This window comes from Pinus tabuliformis, chromosome 1_1, assembly GCF_031772625.1.
Source record: "Pinus tabuliformis cultivar Carrire ecotype Pingquan chromosome 1_1, CPIR1, whole genome shotgun sequence".
Classification (NCBI taxonomy): domain Eukaryota; kingdom Viridiplantae; phylum Streptophyta; class Pinopsida; order Pinales; family Pinaceae; genus Pinus; species Pinus tabuliformis.
This window is the reverse complement of record NC_142297.1, coordinates 247,239,200-247,259,923: the sequence shown is the minus strand read 5'-3', so window position 1 is coordinate 247,259,923 and position 20,724 is coordinate 247,239,200.

Genomic DNA, 20,724 nt, shown 5'->3' with positions numbered 1-20,724 from the left:
TCAGCCAGTGTGACCAATGCCAAAGGATGGGGAAACCAACCCAAAGGGATGAGATGCCTCTCCAACCTCAAGTGACTCTTGAGCCATTTGAGAAGTGGGGCATGGACTTTGTGGGTCCAATCAATCCCTCTTCGAGGCAGAGGTCCTACATCATTGTGTGTACTGACTACTTGACAAAGTGGGCAGAGACTAAAGCAATCAAAGAAGCAACAGAAGAGAAGGTGGTCGAGTTCTTAAGAGAGAACATCTTCTACAAGTTTGGCTACCCAAGAGAGCTGGTGACCGATCAGGGGAGCCAGTTCACATCCAACTTGATTGAAGATCTTCTAGCTCATCACAAGATCAAGCACAGGACTTCCACCCCCTATCACCCTCAAGCAAATGGGCAGGTGGAAGTCACCAATAGAGCATTAGAAGGGATCTTGACCAAAGTGGTGAGCAGCAGCAGAAAGGACTGGGCAGATCGCCTGGTTGAGGCCACATGGGCTTACAACACCACCTGGAAGACCACCACCGGCTTCACACCTTACGAGCTGGTCTATGGGAAGAAAGCTTTGCTGTCCATTGAGTTTGAGTATAACACTTTGAGGATGGCAGCTCAGCTGGACCTAGATCTTAGCCATGCACAGCAAGAAAGGTTATTGCAGCTGAATGGACTGGATGAGCACTGAATGCAGGCCCTCCTTCACTCAGAAGTGGTTCAACTTCAGAGAAAGGTGTGGCATGATCAACATCTCCATGACAAGAAGTTCCAGCCGGGAGATTGGGCTTTGTTGTATGACTCCAGATTCAAAGATTTCAAGGGGAAGTTGAGAACCAGATGGCTAGGACCATATGTAGTGGAACAATGCCATGACAATGGATCTGTCCTCATTCGAACCATTGATGAGGAAGCCATTCCCATGCTTGTCAATGGGCACCGATTGAAGATCTACAGAAGACCTCTCTCAAGACAAGAGTTTATCAGCACTATGGAGAAATCTGTTTTGGTCATAGAGAAGGGTTCTGCCTCCACTTTGGGCATACCCTGAAGAGAAAAAAGAAAAAAAAAAAAAAAAAAAAAAAAAAAAAAAAGAGAAAAAGAGAGAAAAAATAAAGATCCTTGGGTGAAAACCTCTCTGAGGCGCCCAAGGCAGGCAGTAGGGGTGAAAACCTCATTGAGGCGCTCCTATTGTCTTTCAAAAAAAAAAAAAAGAAGAAAGTTAAAAAAAAAGGATCCTTGAGTGAAAACCTCTTTGAGGCGCTCAGGGCAGGTAGCAAGGGTGAAAACCTCTTTGGGGCACCCCTGCTATCTTTTCAAAAAAAAAAAAAAAAAAAAAGAGAGAGAAAAAAACAATAAGCACAATAAAATTTTTGCATGCAGATGTTCTATGGAGGAGAAGAAGCCTCTCCACTCCAAGCCAGGGGCCTTCATCATGCTATCAAAGGATGTCATCAACACCTCCTCCAAGAATAACAATGCGTTTCAAGGTATGTGCAATTTTTATCATGATTTGGATCTTCTACAGGAAGATACAGTTTTCTACAGGAACAGACAGTCTTCCTACAGGAAGACGCGGATCTTCTACAGGAAAGTGCAAAATTTCTACAGGAAGCTCTGTGTTCTACAGGAAACTTCCTGTAGAAGGTTGCGACGGCCGAAATGTGTTTCAAGTGAAGATCTAGCGACTGAGGAGTGGATTGAACGCATGCATGCCACTGATGGCACCCCTGAACATTGCTATTATCTTGCTCCACCATCCTCGTCGCCATGCAACCAAGATCCCTGCAGCAGCACAACAAAGCAATGAGTTCTCGTGAAAAAAACATCTGTCAAAGAAAAACCAAGCACCGAGAGCCATACCACATCCACGTTATGCATCAGAAGCACTGGGATCGTGATCGAGAAGCCAGAACCGCCAGCATGCAGCATGTACCCAAGGAGAAAGGACTGTGACAAGACCCCTCGCGGGGATCCTATAACAGTTCAACCTGCTCGAGTGAATACCGTCCACAGCACCGCCATCCGAGATAAAACACGGGCGCATGAACGCGAAACCATCCACTCGAGCGTCAGCAACCGGTAGCCATGTGCCTCCGGGTCTGTGTAAGCCACGTGCAGCAGGTAAATCCATCGTCCACAAACTGGAAATCATGTGCAGCCGCGCGCAGGTAAGTGTTCTAATCCTTCTCTCCATCAAATCGCATGGATATTACTTTGATTTGTTTTGCATGGCATAAAGGTGAATGGTTGAGCGGTCGTAAGGCCAGTTGACTGGCCACATCGGCTAGTGAAAGGATAGTCAGATGATGAGGTGGCAGCCACGACAAAAGACACACGTAGCACGCACGTGAAGATTAGTCCCGTCAACCGTGAAACGAGTTTAACCGAAAAGGGCAGCGGCAGATCTGTGGGAATGAATGCGGCAGCAAGCGAATGTGCAGGTGGATGATGGGTGATGTCACCCAACGGTTCGGCGGGGACAGCTCACCCCCCGCGCCACGAGCTGCGCCGATTCAAAATCTAATCGGCTCTATTAAGCATGTATATCCATCAACCTCACTTCAAAACTCGAGTAGCTCCTCTGATTACCTCTGCATGTTGATATGCCAAGCTCTCGGCTACCTGAACGCTGGTAAGGCACCTCTCGACCGCTGTCCAACTATAGCTCCCCCCGAAGTCTGCGCACTGCTCCTACAGGAACAGTTTCTACAGGAACGCAGTCCTACAGGAAGCAGTATCTACAGGAAAGTAGTCTCTACAGGAAGGTGAAGTCTTCACGTAAAAAAGGTGGTGGAAAAGAGGTAACCCTGAAACTCCTTCCGCAATTGGTTTTCAAAGGTGGCAAGGTCATTATTCACAGTCTGGTCATAAAAGATATTGGATTGCCGTGCCCATACTATCGCTTCTACAGGATAGAGGTATAATTAGACTGTGGTTTTGTGAATTCATTGCATGCTCTGTCTATAAGACCGAATTCCCTTTATATTTACCACCTGTGGTCAAAACCACCGTGCTCATCATGCCTGGTGGGTTTATCAGACGAGAGCCCACTGATTCAACCACATTGAGGAGAAATCAGGCAGTGGTGGAGCTCTTTACACAAGCACAGTGGATGTCTTTTTGTGATAAGTTGCAGGGGTACGATGAGGAAGTGGCCGAGGAATTCTTGCAGGCCCTGAGGCCAAAATCCAAGGTGCTGGCCACAGTCAATTTCAGAGGCCTAAGCCTCAAGATAACCCCGCAGTCCATCAGTAGAATCACTGAGCTTCCTATGGGTCTCCCGTGGGATAAAGAAGAACGAAAACAGAGCCAGCAAGCGAAGAAGGAATTCTTTCCACCTGAGGAAGAATTCTCTGAAGATAAGAATGGAGTATGAAGGAATAGTTTGACACCACCTTGGAACGAGGTCAGCTTGCAGATTATGAAATATATTACATGTGAGGGGCGCTATAGCATCGTCTACGGGTACCATTTCCGATTGCTGAACGAGTTAAGGCACCAAAGTGAGCTTCCTGTAGAAAAGAAATTAAGCATTCCTTATTTCCTGTTGCAATCTTTAATGGAATGTGCTACGAAGCTGAAGGGTGGCGTCCCAGATCAGGTGGCACACCATGGGCTGATCAAGTTGCTTGTAGAGGATGCACTGCACTCCTATAAAGTTCCCCTCTCCTGGGAGTCATTTAGAAATCTAACACGAGATGGGGACATCAAAATGCTGGTCGAAGATAGTGGCTCCTCCAGCAGTGAAGACAAAGAGGCAGTGGCCAAAGAAAAGAGGGAACCAGGTCAGAAGACCCCTGCCACGGTGCAGAGGAAGGAACAAAAGAGGAAGCAAGAAGAAAAGGAAGACGAAGAGGAGGGTGACACACCTGTTTTGACAGCAAGAGAACAGAGGATGAAGAGCAGAATGGACAAAGCGGAGGTGGTCCCTGTCAGCCCAAGCACCTCGTCAGCTCCTGCAGTCAAAGCGAAAAGCAAAATCCATGCAGCCAAGCAAGAAAAGGTGGTGACAGTTGCATCTACAGGGAAACAAACGCAGGCTTCTACAGGAAGCCCCAGAACAACGCCTACAGGAAAGCAGACGAAGGCTTCTACAGGAGGCTCAAAAACAGAGAAGGGATCTTCTACAAGAGACCCACAGAGCGTAAAGAAAGAGTCTTCTACAGGAGGGCCGAAAGTGGACAAAGTAGGGTCTTCTACAGGAAGCCCGAAAATCACTAAGGAACAGACTTCTACAGGAAGTCTGGAAACAAAGACAAAGGCTTCTACAGGAAGCCCAAAAATTCAAGAAAAGGCTTCTACAGGAAGCCCAAAACTGCTAAAGGAAAAAGCTTCTACAGGAAGCCCGAAAGAAAAAGGAAAAGGTCCTGCAGGAAGCCCAGACATGCTAAAAGAAAAGGCTCCTACAGGAAGCCCAAGAGCTAAGGAAGATGCTCCTACAGGGAGCCCAAAACCGGTCAAGGAAGGGTCTTCTGCAGGAAGCCCGAAACCAAAGGAGGAGGGACCCTCTACAAGGAGCTCTGAGAGAGCAAAGCACAAGAAAGAGAAGGCTAGCATCCTCGAGAAGGAGGCAGCAGCGGTACTGGCTGCCCTCAGCACACCGGCAAAACCCAAAGAAAAGAGAGAGAGGGAGATCCCTCTACCTTCCGAAGCAAGGAGGAGTCAGAGAATGAAAACAGACAAGTCGCAGCCTCCACCCAGCAGCCAACCCACTTCAGGAGACATCCCTACTTCACCCAGTACAAGAACTCCCTCTAAAACACAGGCCACCCCTGAGAAGGGAAGCCCAAAAGTCACTTCCAGGACGCGAAAAATAGGCCAGTCGCCTTCTGAAGCCCGGCTCAAGGAAATGAAAAAGGGGGAAGAAGCACCACCCTCGTCTCCACCTGAGGCAGAGAAAACAGAGGCCCCAAAAGTAGAGAAGAAGGAGCAGGTTCTGGGCCCCAGCTCTCGGCCAAGGACAAGGAGCCGGGGCAAAATTGCTCAAGGATGAGCAAATGGTTCAGCTGGGGGGTGATGATGAGCCCCAATTTTGGTACAATTTGGGCTCATTTTGGCCTATTCTACTTGCTCAAACCATTCATTTTTTATTGCTTATGCATGCATTTCTTAGTTTATTCATGTTGTTTGTAGGAAGAAGGGTAGGCACTTTATCTACGTGACTAATGCATTATGATTCCAGGTTTTGGCATTAAAAGGGAGCAAGAGACAACGAAAAAGGAGATAAAGAGACAATGAGGTGGCACTGCTGGTTTTTAGGAGAGGATGTCCACGGTCTTGGGACATTCCTCGTGATTCCCACCAAGAACTCCGAGCTCCAATCCATCTCCCCTCCGAGCTTAAGAAGCAGCCAGCTGTCCTACAGGAACAGCAGTTATAACTGTTCTACAGGAACAATAGTTATGACTGTCCTACAGGATCAGCAGTTAAACTCGAAGTTGGACAGCCGAGCTCCTAAAATCAAGGATACTTGTTGGATCATCATTTTTGTATAAGTAAAGAGGCCTTAGCCTTGGATAGGTTGTTGAAACTCTCGTATTGCTATTGTAATTTTGGAGCACAGTTCAGTTTTCGTTCCTTTTTGTAAGCCAATTTGGCATGACATCAAATTATGAATAAAGAAGGCAGTTTGTGATCTAGTTCTGAGTTTCTTAAGGAGACTATAGCTCTCAGGTTAGGGCCCAACCTGAGAGCCATAGATCCCCTCTGCTATAGTGTTGTTTCCATTTCATTTCAGCACTTTGAGCTTTTCATTTGCACATGCAATTCGAATTCCAGGTCGTTAAGTTGGTCTTTTTCATGAGTTAGATAGGATTTGCTTATGGTGAGTTTGTTTACAGTTGTTTAGTGTAGCAGAGGATAGATATAGTCCATTGGAGCTCCAACAAAAAGGGTTGTTAAGGCTCACTGCCATCTCATTTGGGATTGGGGTGTAGTCCATGACTAACCACCAAAAACACGCATTTCTTTATTTCATGATTACTGCAAACACAGTCACGTTATGTTAGATGCTTCCTTGTCATTCACACCTGCACCACACTCCTTTACCACAGCTTCATGCACATTCTCCTTCGCGTTTTGGATTGCTGTTCATTGAATTTACAAGCACAGGTAGTTTAGGTTAATACATTTTCGGTTTGGTAACAGTCACAAGCATTTGTTTCACTTGCACTGCCCTCTCTTGTCCATTACTTCATTCTCCATCTTGATCACGCATGCAACACATCTCCTCAACCTTTACCCCGCTCTGTTATCTCCCAAAGTCTTCCACTCCTCACGTAACTTCATTTCCTAGCCTTTTGTTGACCTAGCCCTCTATCTTCCAACCTACTCCCTACACTCATTTCTCATCTCATTCCTCCACTTCTAGAGCCATCACCAGCCTCATTCCCACCTTGCACATCTCCCCCTACCATTCCATCACTCCTCCATCTCTTCAAACACTTACGGTAGGTCATCCTGTAGCAGTTTATAGACATCTTGTAGAAACCTCTAAGTATCCTGTAGGATCCCCTACAGACATCCTGTAGGAGGCCACTCACTCGGTTGCTGAGCTCCTGAATGTGAGGAACCTCTGTGGATGGATGCTAAGGATCCCTAAGGACCTCTCCTAGCCTTCCCAACCTGTCCCACGTTCTCCTTCCTTCTCCATCCCATCTGCACAACCAAACCCTAATTAGCACACAATCACAATCATTCCACACACTTAAAGGAAAAATACAAAAACATGTCTTTTATGATGCAAGTAGCTTAGATCCATGCATTTTCACTTATTAGAGGTAACAACAGCATTGGTAGAAGTTTCCTTCACATTCTTTGCATTATAGAGGTTAGACTAGTTAAATTAGGGTTTCCTAGGTTTACATGCTTTGATTTGCTTTCAGTTCATTTTTGTCAAGTAGATTAGTCTCCTTTGAGCTAGCTTTCGTCCATCATTGATAAAGCTTCTTCTGTGAGCCTATAGAAGTTGGCTTGAGCCCTAGCGGACTTGTGCCAGCTGACCAAGTGACAGTTGCGACAAGAGCTAGTACTTGTGCATACAGCACCGTCGCTTCCAAGTTTGTACGAACTACCGGGTTGATAAAATGAGAGACAGGAAGCCCCAGGAGTTGTAGCATTATTGCTACAATACTGGAGCGCACCAGTGACCCTACCTAATGGAAAGACACTTCAAGGTAAAAATAGATCATGATTGTCTTAAATACTTTTTATAACAAATATTATCTTCAGAAGAGCAAAAAAAATGGGTCACAAAGATGTTGCGTTATGACTTTGAAATCATCTACAAAAAGGGAAGCAAAATGTTGTGGCAGATGCACTCTCAAGAAAGGTTGAGGATGTGGAAGCATTTCTTTGTGCCATTTCTATTATCCAACCAGATTGGATAAGTGAAGCAAGGGATGAATGGAAGAATGACAAGGATGTGTGGGCACCCATTCAAAAGATACAACAAGATCGTAGTACGCTTGATACATTTAGGAGGAAAAATGATTCGTTATGGTACAAGGATCGGTTATACCTATGTAAGAATTCCCAACTCAAACAAAAGGTTCTTAGGTAATTGCACACCTCTCCCTTAGGAGGGCACTTCAAATTTCTAAAAACCTACCACAGGGTTAAGAAGGATTTTTTTTGGATGGCCTTAAATCAGATATTCAAAAGTTTGTGGCAGAATGTTTGGTTTGCCAACAAAATAAAGTTGAAACAATTAAGACCCCAGGACTATTACAACCTTTATCCATTCCAAGCCAACATTGGGAGGAGGTTTCAATGGATTTTATCACATGTTTACCCAAGTTCGAAGGAAAGAGTGTTATCATTGTGGTAATTGACAGACTTACCAAGTATGCACACTTTTGTGCATTATCTCATCCATTTAAAGTGAGTACAGTTTCTACTGCATTTATGGAAACAATTCAAAAGCTACATGGAAACCCAAAGATTATTGTAAGTGACAGAGATCCCATTTTCACTTGAAATTTTTGGACAGAATTATTTTCTTGTCTTGGTACTCAGTTAGCTCGTAGCTCATCTGATCATCCTCAATCTGATGGGCAAACTAAGATAGTAAAAAAATGTTTGGAAGGATATCTTCGTTGCTTTGTATCTTATAAACAGATACAATGGGTCAAATGGTTGCCTCTAGCTAAATGGTGGTACAACACTTCCTTCCATACTAAAACAAAAATGAACCCATTTGTGGAACTTTATGGATATCATCCACCATCCATCACATCGTATTTAAGAGAAAATTCTAAGGTTCAAGCTGTGGAATATCACATCGAGCATCAGCAACAAGTTCTCCAACTCTTAAAGGATAACCTCACCTTGTCGTAGAATAAAATGAAACAACAAGCAGATCAACATCGTAGCAAAAGAAGTTTTGATGTAGGTGAATGGGTATTCCTACGACTACAACCATTTAACCAAATGTCCCTCAAGCAAGTTAAGAAGGATAACAAATTATCACCAAAGTATTATGGTCCATACAAGGTGTTGCAAAAGATAGGTACTATGGCATACAAATTGGAGCTTCTTGCAGCTTCTCGAGTGCACCCAGTTTTCGATGTTTCATGCTTAAAGAAGGTTATAGGTGACAAGCTTCCAGTTCAAACAATATTGCCAGAACTTTATGAGGAAGGAAAAATCATACTGGAACTTGAAGCAATCAAAGAAACAAGAACTCAACAACTACGAAATTGATCACTTTCAGAGTATCTCATCAATTAGAAGAACTTACCTGTTGAAGATTCCACATGGGAGGATGAGAACTTTATATAGAATCATCCATAACTACTCAAGCATTGAGGACAACACATTTTTGAAGGAGAGGGGCATGTTAGGTCCCTATAATACTAGTGATTCTGCCATTGCTATTGTCATTGTATCCCTTATTGTTATTGTTGTGCACTTATTGTCCCCATATTGTTATTATTGTGCCCCATAGAATCCCTCTATTGTTATTTTTGTCCCTTTATATTATTATTGTTAGGTCAGCTTGCTTATATTGTGACCCCTTAGACTCCTATATATAGAAAGGAGGTTTTGTCATTTGAATCATCCAAGAATTGTTTATTTGTATAATGTAAAGGAGGTTCCCCCCTCAAAGAGGCTTATTTATAAGGTGTTCATCTATCTTTTCTATCTTTTTGTGAGCTAGTTTCATAATAAGATATGGCACCAACAAGAGGTTATCAAACTATTGAAGGAAAACTTGGTTGTGTCACAAAATAGGATGAAACAACAAGAAGATCAACATCACAGTGAAAGGGAATTTGAGTGTGGGATTGGATATTTGTATGACTATATAAATAGATATTTTCATGTTAGCAATAAAATAAGGAAAATAAATTAGCATTGAGGTATCATGGCTCCTACAAGGTGTTTTAGAGGATTAGATGTATGGATTACAAATTAGAGTTTCCTCCATCTTCAAATGCACATCCAGTTTTCCATGTTTCTTTCTAAAAGAAGGTAATAGATTGGAAGGGCCCAGTCTAGACTATTATTCCATAGATTAATAAAGAAGGGAAAATAATACTACAAATAGGAATAATCTTGGAAACAAGGACTAAGTAGATGAGAAATTGATCAAATACTGCATACTTAATCAAATGGATGAACCTACCAGTGGAAGGAGCAACATGAGAATTGCGATGATCATGCAAAAGCACCCAAATATAGCCAATTGTTGAGGACAAATCTTATTTGAAGAGGTGGGGTATGTTAAGCCCTATGAAAGCCCAATTTTAACTACGAAATCCATAATAGGTCCTATATATTGAGTGATTATATTTATATTGCAATATTGTTATGTAGGCTAGAACCCCTCATGGTCCTATTTTATTATAATTTCACCCATTGTCCCCTATATTTACACTAAGGATACCTAGTTATAGAATCACCAAGTATTGTCTTGCACATTGTATTCATTGTTTGAAAAGGCTCCTGCTTCGAAGATCATTATAATTATTGGGTTTTTTTTTCATAATTTTTAAGGTTCAAGGTTCATGACACTTTTTGAGATGGTTTAGGTTTTTCCACTGATTTAGATGGGGCTACATCAATATTTAGCCTTCCAATCCTCTGAATCACATCAATAAAAGGGTATTATTAATCTAAACAAGTGGTTGGAACTTCATGAAGGGAAGACAATGCTTCAGAAGAAGATTCTATAGATTGATTTAAAATAGGTATTCCCCCTTTAAAATGTATGAAGTCATTATCAAATTCATGATATGTTTTTGAATGATTGAATCTATCCAAACGATCATGTCATCGCTTGAAAATGTTGCTTGGAAGAATCAATAACAATCACATATCTAGATAGAATAATGTTCTTGTTTACCTCAATAACTTGGTGGTATATGAAGACCTCACTAAGATGCACTTGCAATTTTTAACTTCAAGCTTTTTAATTTTTTCATTAGGAATCAAGACAGAAGGTAGAATTAAAGGCCCTAATATGCTTTATTGAAGGAATGTGGCCATGCCACTTTTTAGAAGGTGTCTTAGTTCTGTGAACATAAGATGTAAATATATTTTTCATATATATTGCACATAGAAATTCATCAAGCCAAAATATCAATTTCAAATTTTTGAAAAGCATCATTGAGAAAACCATATTCAAGATAGTCATATTCATTCTTTTAAATGAACCATTTTGTTGACGATTGTATGGAACTATCTGTTGATGTTGAATTCCATGCTGGTGTAGATAGTTTTGAAATTCATTGGAAGTGTATTCTTTTCCATTATTAGTATGAAGGAATCCAATGTGTGGTTTTGCAACATTTTTAATCCATATATGAAAATCTCCAAAAGTTTCAAAATCATGTGATTTAATTTTCAACATATGAGCATATCAATGCAAGTTTTTTATATGCTCTAGAAGTAGAATCATGTAATGGTTGTTTTCTATGTTACCCTAGCATTGAAACATCACATTTCTTTGGTTTGCTAGGAATAGTTGGCAAATCGCAAAAAAAATCTTTTTAAGTAAATGAATACTGTCATAATTAAGATGTTATAATATTGAATGCCATAGAAGACTAGATGGAAAAATACCTTAATTGTGCTAAGAAAGGCATGGAAATTTTTGTGCATGACTAGATTCTTATTCCAACTTTTGTAGTCTTTTATTCTCCACCCAAGTCACGAAAACCATGTCGTCAAATGTTGTTGCTTTTTTTTCTACTTTTCCGTCGAACATACAAATATAGTGGCATTATTGGTGAATGTCAACAAGGAAAGTCAATTTTTTGTGTAGCTCTCTCAAGTATAGTAAATTCATGTAGAAGAAAATCAACAAGTCGAGATAGTTTAACCATGATCTTGAGGGCTTGAGAGTTGATTTGTGTGCAAAATACATGGTGCCATCTACATTATCATTGAATTTTTCAAAATATTATTTTAAAAATGTCATATGGTAGGTTTCACCTATATCAAGTAGCCATGTATCTCTCTAAGAAGAAAATGAAGTGTGAAAGGGATCTTAAATTAATCTAACTTTGCAAGGAGAAATAATGAACAAATTTAGGTACTTTTTATTTAACTAGCTTTGATGTCTTACCTTTGTTTTCTTTCTAATTTCAACTATCTTTGAAACTTTCCTAGGGAATTCTATAGGTTGTCACATCATGTCCATCTTTGTCATAGGGAAGATAGTGAATATTAGGTCTTTCTCTTTATGGTGTTTAGCCCCTTCTTCTGAAATTATTTCTTCCACATCCTCTTATGCTACCACTTTTTTTAACATAATCATGTGATTGATTCCACCTTTTCTAAGCAATGCACACTTCTTCTTCAAGAAACTAAGTTATTGTCTTCCTCTTCCTAAAATATTTCTTTTGTTCTAGTAATGGATTTGACTTGGTTATTGGCTTGCACGGATTGAAGATAATGAGAGTATTTAAGGTAGAATGCTTTGATAATGTCTATGTGATGCAACCAAATTGCATCTTTTCAAATATCCACGTGTAGCCTATGATTCATGCCCACATTTGCATCGGAAGCGCTCATTATTGCTTTAGCCTTAATAAAACGGGACACAACACTATAATCGATTTTCCTTTACAATTCTGGACCCATTCACTTTATTGGGAACATACGAAATACATTGAAACACTTGAGAATTCTGACCAGAAGCTTAAGGCCAGATCTCAAATGGAATTACACCCGCATTTATAAACTTTCACATCTGTGTATTTCAAACCCTTTCCGCTTTATTCTCCACCATCGATTTGCTACTCAATCCGACAATTTACACTTCAGCTGATCTGACCAAACAGTTCACTCAATTTCAATCGTTCATTCAACCCCGCTTGATCTGACAGTTGATATTGATATCTGGTGGATAACCTGCAAGAGGAATAACTACCTGATAAAGCAGTTTTCTCTCTCCTGTCTCCTGCCGCACATTAATAAATGAATGGTATCGGGTGACCAGCCCTAAGTACCACTTACCATTTTTTACTCACCCAAAATACCATTTCCTGTGTGAAATCCACCTTTTCGCTAATTATCTTCTGCGTGCCTTCTTCAAGTGATTTAATCTGGTCCATTTATCCATGAGATCCAACGGATCCTATGCATTGATCCTCATAGTCTTTATTCCATCTCTTTACTTGATCTCATTCCTTTTGTGACGGACTTTGCGCTTTAACACGATTCCTCTATGATACTTTGTTTTCACAACCACGACTCCATATGTAAAAATATATGATGTCTTTGGATCAACGACTAGGATTAATGTGGCTCAAACACTGCTATTAACAGTAAGGAACCCAATTATGCTTTGAACGCTATGATTTATAACTTCAGCCTAAAAACAGAGAAAAAACTTAGATTAATCCACAGGTGGATATACTGGGATAAGGGAAGGGTTTTAAAAGAAACAACACCTTGACAAACACTGCGATTTTATTCAATAATGAGTTACAAAGTCTTAGCCTTCTAGCTCGATTACAACAGTAAAAAACCATGTTTCTCTTTCTAGCCTCTATCTACACTCCAACTAATCTTATTCTACCTCTTCAACCTATCCAACCTCTGAATTATACAAAAGGATCACAATTTATACAAAAGTGGATTCATGAACCAATTCTGTTTCAGATCCAGAAATCTCTCGCTCTCTTCTAAGGAATCTCTTCAACTCTGCTCTTTTCTAAAACAAATGCTAAATTAAGATTTCAAATCCCTCATATCCTATTCAAAACAAAATAAATCTAACTATTCGGCCTGATCTCCAATATACCCTTTTTCTCATATTTTACAATAAATAAACATTCTCATACATTTAAATAAATAACATTAACTAAACTATTGTCTTCCAACCCTTTGTTAGTCACAATATGTGATCATTCCATCACATTGATGACCAGGTCTAAATGCTCTTGCATCAGACTCCCAAAGTTGAATGTTTTCATGACCTCCTGGTCATGTGTTTCTTCTGCTGATCATCTAGTATCCCAAACTTTACTTTGTAACTAGTCATCACTTTCATCATGCTGTTGATTGAATTCTTCTGCCACTGTCACTTTTGTTCCTCCATATTTCCAAATCTTATTTTACAGTTGTCCTCTGTCCTTATTGATACAAATTCCTTTTGTTAATTTTTCTTCTTTACTGTCCCTCTTTTTAACTGTCTTCATCTTCCACAATTTCTGAACTTCCTCTTTACAATTTGTTCTCAATTGAACTCCACTGACATCTGCCTGCTGTACATTCTCTTTTACCATATAAATTATAAAATTTCTGTCCAAATCTTCTTTTCCTCTGTCATTTACAAACTGTTGTTTGTACTCTACAGCTTCCCTTTCATTATCATTAAAGATAATCCTTTCCTCTATGTTATCAGGTTCATCTAATATATTTTCCAACAAAATACAAATTCCTTCATATTCAATAAGCATGTCAATTACATATGACTCCTCCTTCCTGTATAAACAAAATTTCCATCACAATTGTCAGTTTTAAAATAACTATGGCTTTCAATCTTCATAGGTAATTCTACCATCAAATCTTTATATTGTCCTTCCGCATAAGTTATGAAATTGTCATCAATTTTCATTTCCATACTTTCCTTTGCACTATACAGTGTTCCTTGTTCTAACACAACACTATCATTCAACAATTTAATAGCTAGGATTTCTTGGAGCATATCATTGTGAAGTATCCTTTCATCCTCTATAATTATACCATTGCAAAAAAATGATGTTTTTTTTATCTTTTCCTACAACAGAAACATAATTTTGGTTTTCTAAAGCTCCTTCATGGTTTACAGATTCATAAAAATAATCCACTTTAAAATCACAGAATTCCTAAACTTCTGTAACTATCAACATCATCTTATATTCCTTCATAATTTTCATAATACTTTTATTTTGATTCTCTGGTGAAGATATTTCATTCTGGTTATCATCACAAAATTTCATTTGCTTATCTTCAGCTTCTTTAATCATGACAATTTCCCTATCAATACCATCATTCTTAAAATTATTAAATACATGCTCAAATTATCTTTTTGTTTCAGCCATCTCTTCCAGTAATCTCACTTCTTCATCAACATGCATAAGAACATTGTCCAATTGTTGTTCATTACCTATCAAATCTGAAAACATACACAACATGTCAATTTAAAAAATACAAGGCTCTTCATTTGAAGCGTCAGTGATCTGTTCCTTGTGCTTCTCTGAACTATTCTGATAGTTCACTAAGTTATTGAGAAATTATTCCTCAACATCTTTGATTCCTTCCTCATCAAATAAAACTTCTGGGACTGCAACTTCTTGACTATGTTTGGCAACTTCATCATAAGTTTGTAGAATATCTTTCTGTTCTACACAATTTCTTCCAACACTTAATTTATCCAAATAAGATAACCATGTCTCCTCCTCTTCTATGATAAGACTTTGATATTTCAAAGATTTCCTTGACTTAATTCATCAGCTGAGTTCTCCATGTCAGCTTTTCTTCTCTTCATTTCACAAATCTGCAATGCATTTATTTCCTTTCATTTTTCCATTTCCCCTTGGTCTTCCATCCATGCTAAAATTCGTTCTAACATGATCCAATAAGCTTTCACTAAGAGAAGACACAACCATTTAGCCATACCTTTTAATTTCTTCCACCAATTGAATTCTTGAAAGTCTTTATGCATCTCCTTTTGTGTTTTTATTGCATTTGCCTCTTTCACCTTTTCATACACAGGTTCAAATTCAATAGGCTACATACGTGCAATTTTACATTCACATAAATAATTAGTCCCAAAAATATGAGATTCTATTGTCTGTGTGGATGCTACCAACACATTCCTCTCATTCTCAACTATTCGGAACATTAGTTTCTCAGCAAACAATTCTTTGACAGGCCATTTAATTCTTTTTCCCACATAAAATCCTTGTTTCCATTTTTCTCTAATTCCTTTCAATACCAGCTTCTTCAAATGACTGAGTTCTACCTTCATCTCAACCAGCTCTATGTTCCTTTATTCTTTACTCATTCCTTTCAGTCCAACTACATCAGCACTCTTTTTCCTCTGCTTCTGACTTTCCTCTGTACCCCTACCATGACTAACAATAGTCAGTTCCATTTCTTCCTTTGGTGAACTTTCCTTGTTCACTAGTGAGCTACAACTAGCCTTTTTCATCGGTAACAAGTCTCCTTCATGCCTAACCAAACTCTTCTGAGTTCAGCCTTTCGGTACCTATTGGTTCTTTCCTCGAACCTTTTAGTGACTAACAATTCTACCCAGCACTCCTCTTGCTGGAATTGTTATCTTTAAGATAACTCTACCCACAATCACAATTGTGGAGCTACCTCAACAACTTCTACCCAACCACAGTTGGAAGTTGTTCTCATCTCCTCTTGAATACTCCTTACTCTAGGCTCTACATCTTCAATTGCTCACTTCCTTCTTTCATTCAATAATTTCATTTACTGTTGGGTAGTGTCACCTTTACTCATTTGAGAGTTCTTCTTGCTCTATCTTCTTTAACATAGCTCATATGCTATGATGTTGGTATAATTCATTCTATGTTTCAACAATTCCACTGCTTCCACTGACCTGCACAATTTTATTTTAAGATACATCAAAGTACCTTTCAAACCTGTAATATTTCCTTCAAAGATGTCTTAAAACCAATTCCCATTCCATTAGTTAAATCTTTGCCAAATGATTCATATATTCACTATTTCATTTAAAATTTCCATTCAAAAGCCTTCATATAATCAGCAACTATTTTTCCTCTTACTTTTCACAATGGTCTCTTCAGCTTTCAAGATCAACTAAGATTATATCTAAATTTCAATTATATTTACTAATTCATGACAGTCACTATCAATTCCTTCTAATAACCTATTTGTAAGCAAATCGTGTCTTGCTTCTATAAAGTCCAAAATTCATTCCTTGTAGTGGTTCTTCTTTTAGTCCTATTAAACCCAATCTTTGTTCTTTCAATCATTAATATCATTGCCTTCAACAATACTTTGAGCAATCTTCATTCACTCTTCAATTTAACTTTAAATTCTAAACCTCTCACTTCAATTTACCTTTTAAATCAAATCAATCATGCAATCAACTTACACAGAATTTCCCCCGGATGCGGGTGACACGTCGGGAGGAAGGGAGGAGCCACATGAAAGCCATGTGCTGCCTCAAGCTTAAGGCAGGCATTCAATGCGAAACACCGCCAAGGAATATATGTGTGGATGTTCAGGGACGGCAATTCAATGCTCTGTCCGGGATTATGGTGCGACTGCAGCGAGCAGTAATGGCGTTCAGAACTCGAGGAGGAGATGAAGAGTTTAAGAAAGGTGGTGGGTTGGATCGTCATGTGCTGGTTCATGCTCAGTATTTGGTATTTGGTGTTCAGGCTCTTGCCTGGTATATGGTTTTCAGGGCAACAGCTCTTGCCATCCCTCTGTCAGTTGAGCGTTGTTTCAGGCCTGAAAGGCTGGTTGGGCGGCGTTTCAAATCCTCCTACTCCGCTTGGTTCCAAACCCCCGATTCTTTTGCAAAGATGGTCAGGCCTCGACAGCGCCTGCTCAGCCGTCGAGGCTCTGCCCGGGGAGGGTCCTCACGTCCTTCAATCGAAAATCCCCAATCCCACTGCTGTCGATGCCTTTGCCATCGAATTGCTGAGGCCAATCCTCTCCAATCAAGCCAATTCATGGACACCAGAAGCCCAGATTCTGGCTCGGCGCCTCTGCCTGCTTTTGGTACTGCCATTTTCTCCTTCAGCAATTCTCAGGAAAAATCCCGTATTAATGCCCACGTCTCAGTCCTCTTCCTTGAAGAACCTCAGGATGATGGCGAGGAACATCTCAGCGAGGGGAAGCAAGCGGGCGGGAGCTCAAAGGATGTCGAGGAGACGCCAGCGGCTGCTCCAGAGCACGCCTCCAACCTACCTCAGACTCAGGCAGCGTTATCACCCACGGAGGACATTTATGACATGGATTCCTTTCCTACTGCAGAGGAAAGGGAAAAATATGGCTGGTGTAGGGTGGTCGAAGAGAAGCCAGACGATTAGCCGTCCATCCGCTCCGCAACACTCTCTCAGGCGCTGTTCAGGTCCTATTTTGATTTTCTGTGTTTGTCATGTTGGTTTACTGTATGTTTCTGCTATGGTTGTCTGGCCCGAAAGGGATCTTGCTGAAGGTTTTTGGATGCCCCTGCGAGGGATGAACACTTTTTGGTCAAAGCCCCTGCGCGGGATGTTATGTATGATCTGGTTGCATTTCTGTGGTTTAAAGCCCCTGCGTGGGTTGTTTTGCTCAGTCGCGGTGCCCCTTCGTGGGCTGCTCTTTCTGATAACTCTCATTCCAAAGTGCCACAGTCAGCCTTTGGCAAAATGACTCTATGATTGTAACTGTTTTTTCTATTTCTGTATATAATAGAATAGTATAGTTTTAACGAGAAAAACTTACACAGAATTTCATTTTCCTGAAAGGAAAACATCTTCTCCTTTGAAATTTTAATCCCTTGTTGCTCTTTAGATGTTCAAAACACCTCTCTATAAAACCATCAAAATAAACATTCTTACCAGACCTTCATTAAAGATTCACTGCTTCCCCCATTATGATATCAATGTCCTTTGTAGTCTGATCCCCATTTGTATCAGATTTACTTCAGGGAAATTATACATATGCTGGAATTAAAATTCAGTCTCTCAACCAATCTCTACAGAGCATTGATCTAGCTCTGATACCAAAATGACAGAGCCAAACTATGTCTTTTCAAATATCGACGTGTAGCCTATGAGTGAGGCCCGAATTTGCATCGAAAGTGCTCATTATTTCTTTAGCCTTAATAAACCACGACACAACACTATATTCAATTTTCCTTTACAATTCCGGACCCATTCACTTTATCGGGAACATAGGAAATAGACTAAAACACATGAGAAATCCGACTAGAAGCTTAAGGCGGGATCTCAAATGGAATTAAACCCACGTCTGTGTATTTCAAACCCTTTCCGCTTTATTCTCCACCGTCGATTTGCTACTCAATCCGATGGTTTACCCTTCACCCGATCTGACCAAACAATTTGCTCGATCTCAACTGTTCAATCAACCCGGCTTGATCTCACAGTTGAGGGTGGATAACTTGCAAGAGGAATAACCACCCGATAAAGCGGTTCTCTCTCTCTAGTCTCCTCCCACGCCTCGGTCAATGAATGGTAATGGGTGACTAGCCCTAAATACAACTTACAATTTTTTACTCGCCAGAAATACCATTTCTTGTATGAAATCCACTTTTTTGCTAATTATCTTCCACTTGCCTTCTTCAAGCAATTTAATTCGGTCCATTGATCCATGAGATCCAACAGATCCTGTGCATTGATCCTTATAGTCTTTATTCCGTCTCTTTACTTGATCTCGTTCCTTTTGTGATGGACTTGGCGCTTTAACACGGTTCCTCTATGATACTTTGTTTTCACAACTACGACTCCATATATAACAATCTATGATATCTTTGGATCAACGACTTGGATTAATTAACACTAAGGACCCGAATTATGCTTTTAACACTACGATTTATAACTTCAGGCATAAAAATAGAGAAAACACTTAGATTGATCCGCAGGTGGATATACAGAGATAAGGGAAGGGTTTTAATAGAAACAACACCTTCACAAACACTGAGATTTTATTCAATTACAGAGTCGCAGCCCTTTGGCTTGATTACAACAATAAAAAGACCCTATTTTCTCTTGCTAGCTTCTATCTACACTCCAGCTAATTTTATTCAACCTATCCAACCTCTCAATTATACAAAAATATCACAATTTATACAAAAGTGGATTCATTAACCAATTCTTACTCAAATCTAGAAATCTTTCGCTCTCTCCTAAGGAATCTCTTCAACTCTGCTATTTTCTAAAACAAATGCTAAATTAAGCTTTCAAATCTCTCATATCCTATTCAATACTAAATAAATCTAACTGCCTATCTCCAGAAATGGAGGATCAATCAACCACTATACCCTTTTTGTCACATTTACAATAAATAAACACTCTCATACATTTAAGTAAATAACATTAACTAAACCATTGTCTTCCAACCCTTTGTTAGTCACAACATGTGATCATTCCATCACATTGCTCACTAGGTCTAAATGCTCATGCATCACTATGATAATAATTCCCATCTTTATTCGAGTGGCATCTAAGGCATGCATGGTGGCTCTACTTATAATTTTAGAGGTTAGGGGGTCATCATCTTTCAACTCAAGGTTGAAGAATTTGACCATCAACTAAACAACATCCAATTTTGATTGAGTCATATAAATATTTCAACTTTTTCATTGCCCTGTAAGTATTTGTCATTGAAACCATGTGATGACTTGTCTCTTCACTTATAGAAGTGAGAATGAGGGTGTAAGATTTGTTATCCTTGTTTTCCCTAATGGCTAGCTCACTATAGGATATGAGTTTGGCAGCTGCACCATCGCCCTCTCCTTTACAAAGTTCTTTCCACAACTCATTAAAATTGAGTGTGTTCCTAACATAACATTTGTGGACAATTCTCTATATTTCTCCTTTCCATTCAAGGCTAGGGGACAATGGAGATGAGTGACTTGATCTAACACAAAAATAAGCACTAAGGTAAGAGTAATTTCCACAACAATAATAACGCTTAACACCAGCCTTCAAATCTCACTTGAAATTTCAAACTATAATTTTATACCTTCACATTCCACTAAATGAAAGAAAAGAAAGTGAATGTAGAAAGTAGAAAAGTGGAAAAATTGGACATATGGAAGTAATGAAATACAAATTGCAAACAGATTACACATGAGCTTGATGTAAAAGAAGCAACATAAAAATCCTTCTTACGGGCGACTGGAAGGGCCCTTAATCTAGTTTAAGATCGACAAATGGATATAGAATATGATTATAATCATTTGCCAAGTTTTGTATACAAAACTTTTGCTTGTTGGTAAAATGACCCTTCTTTCAGAAATATGGGTCAAATAAACAATTCGAGTTTGAGCTTCGATTTTGAATCGAAGGATCAAAAAACCAACAACCAAGAAAACACTGATGTTGTTAAAAAAAAAATTGGGAACGAATGCCTTCAATGGTCTTTCAAAGATTTTTAGAATAGGAGAAACAATTTATTCTTGGCCCATACGGTAATCAACGTAATCAACGCACTCTTTTGTTTGATGACACACTGTGCTCTGTGAAGGACAGTGGGCTGCATTGGATCCTCCCTTAATGTTAATCAGCAGAGGA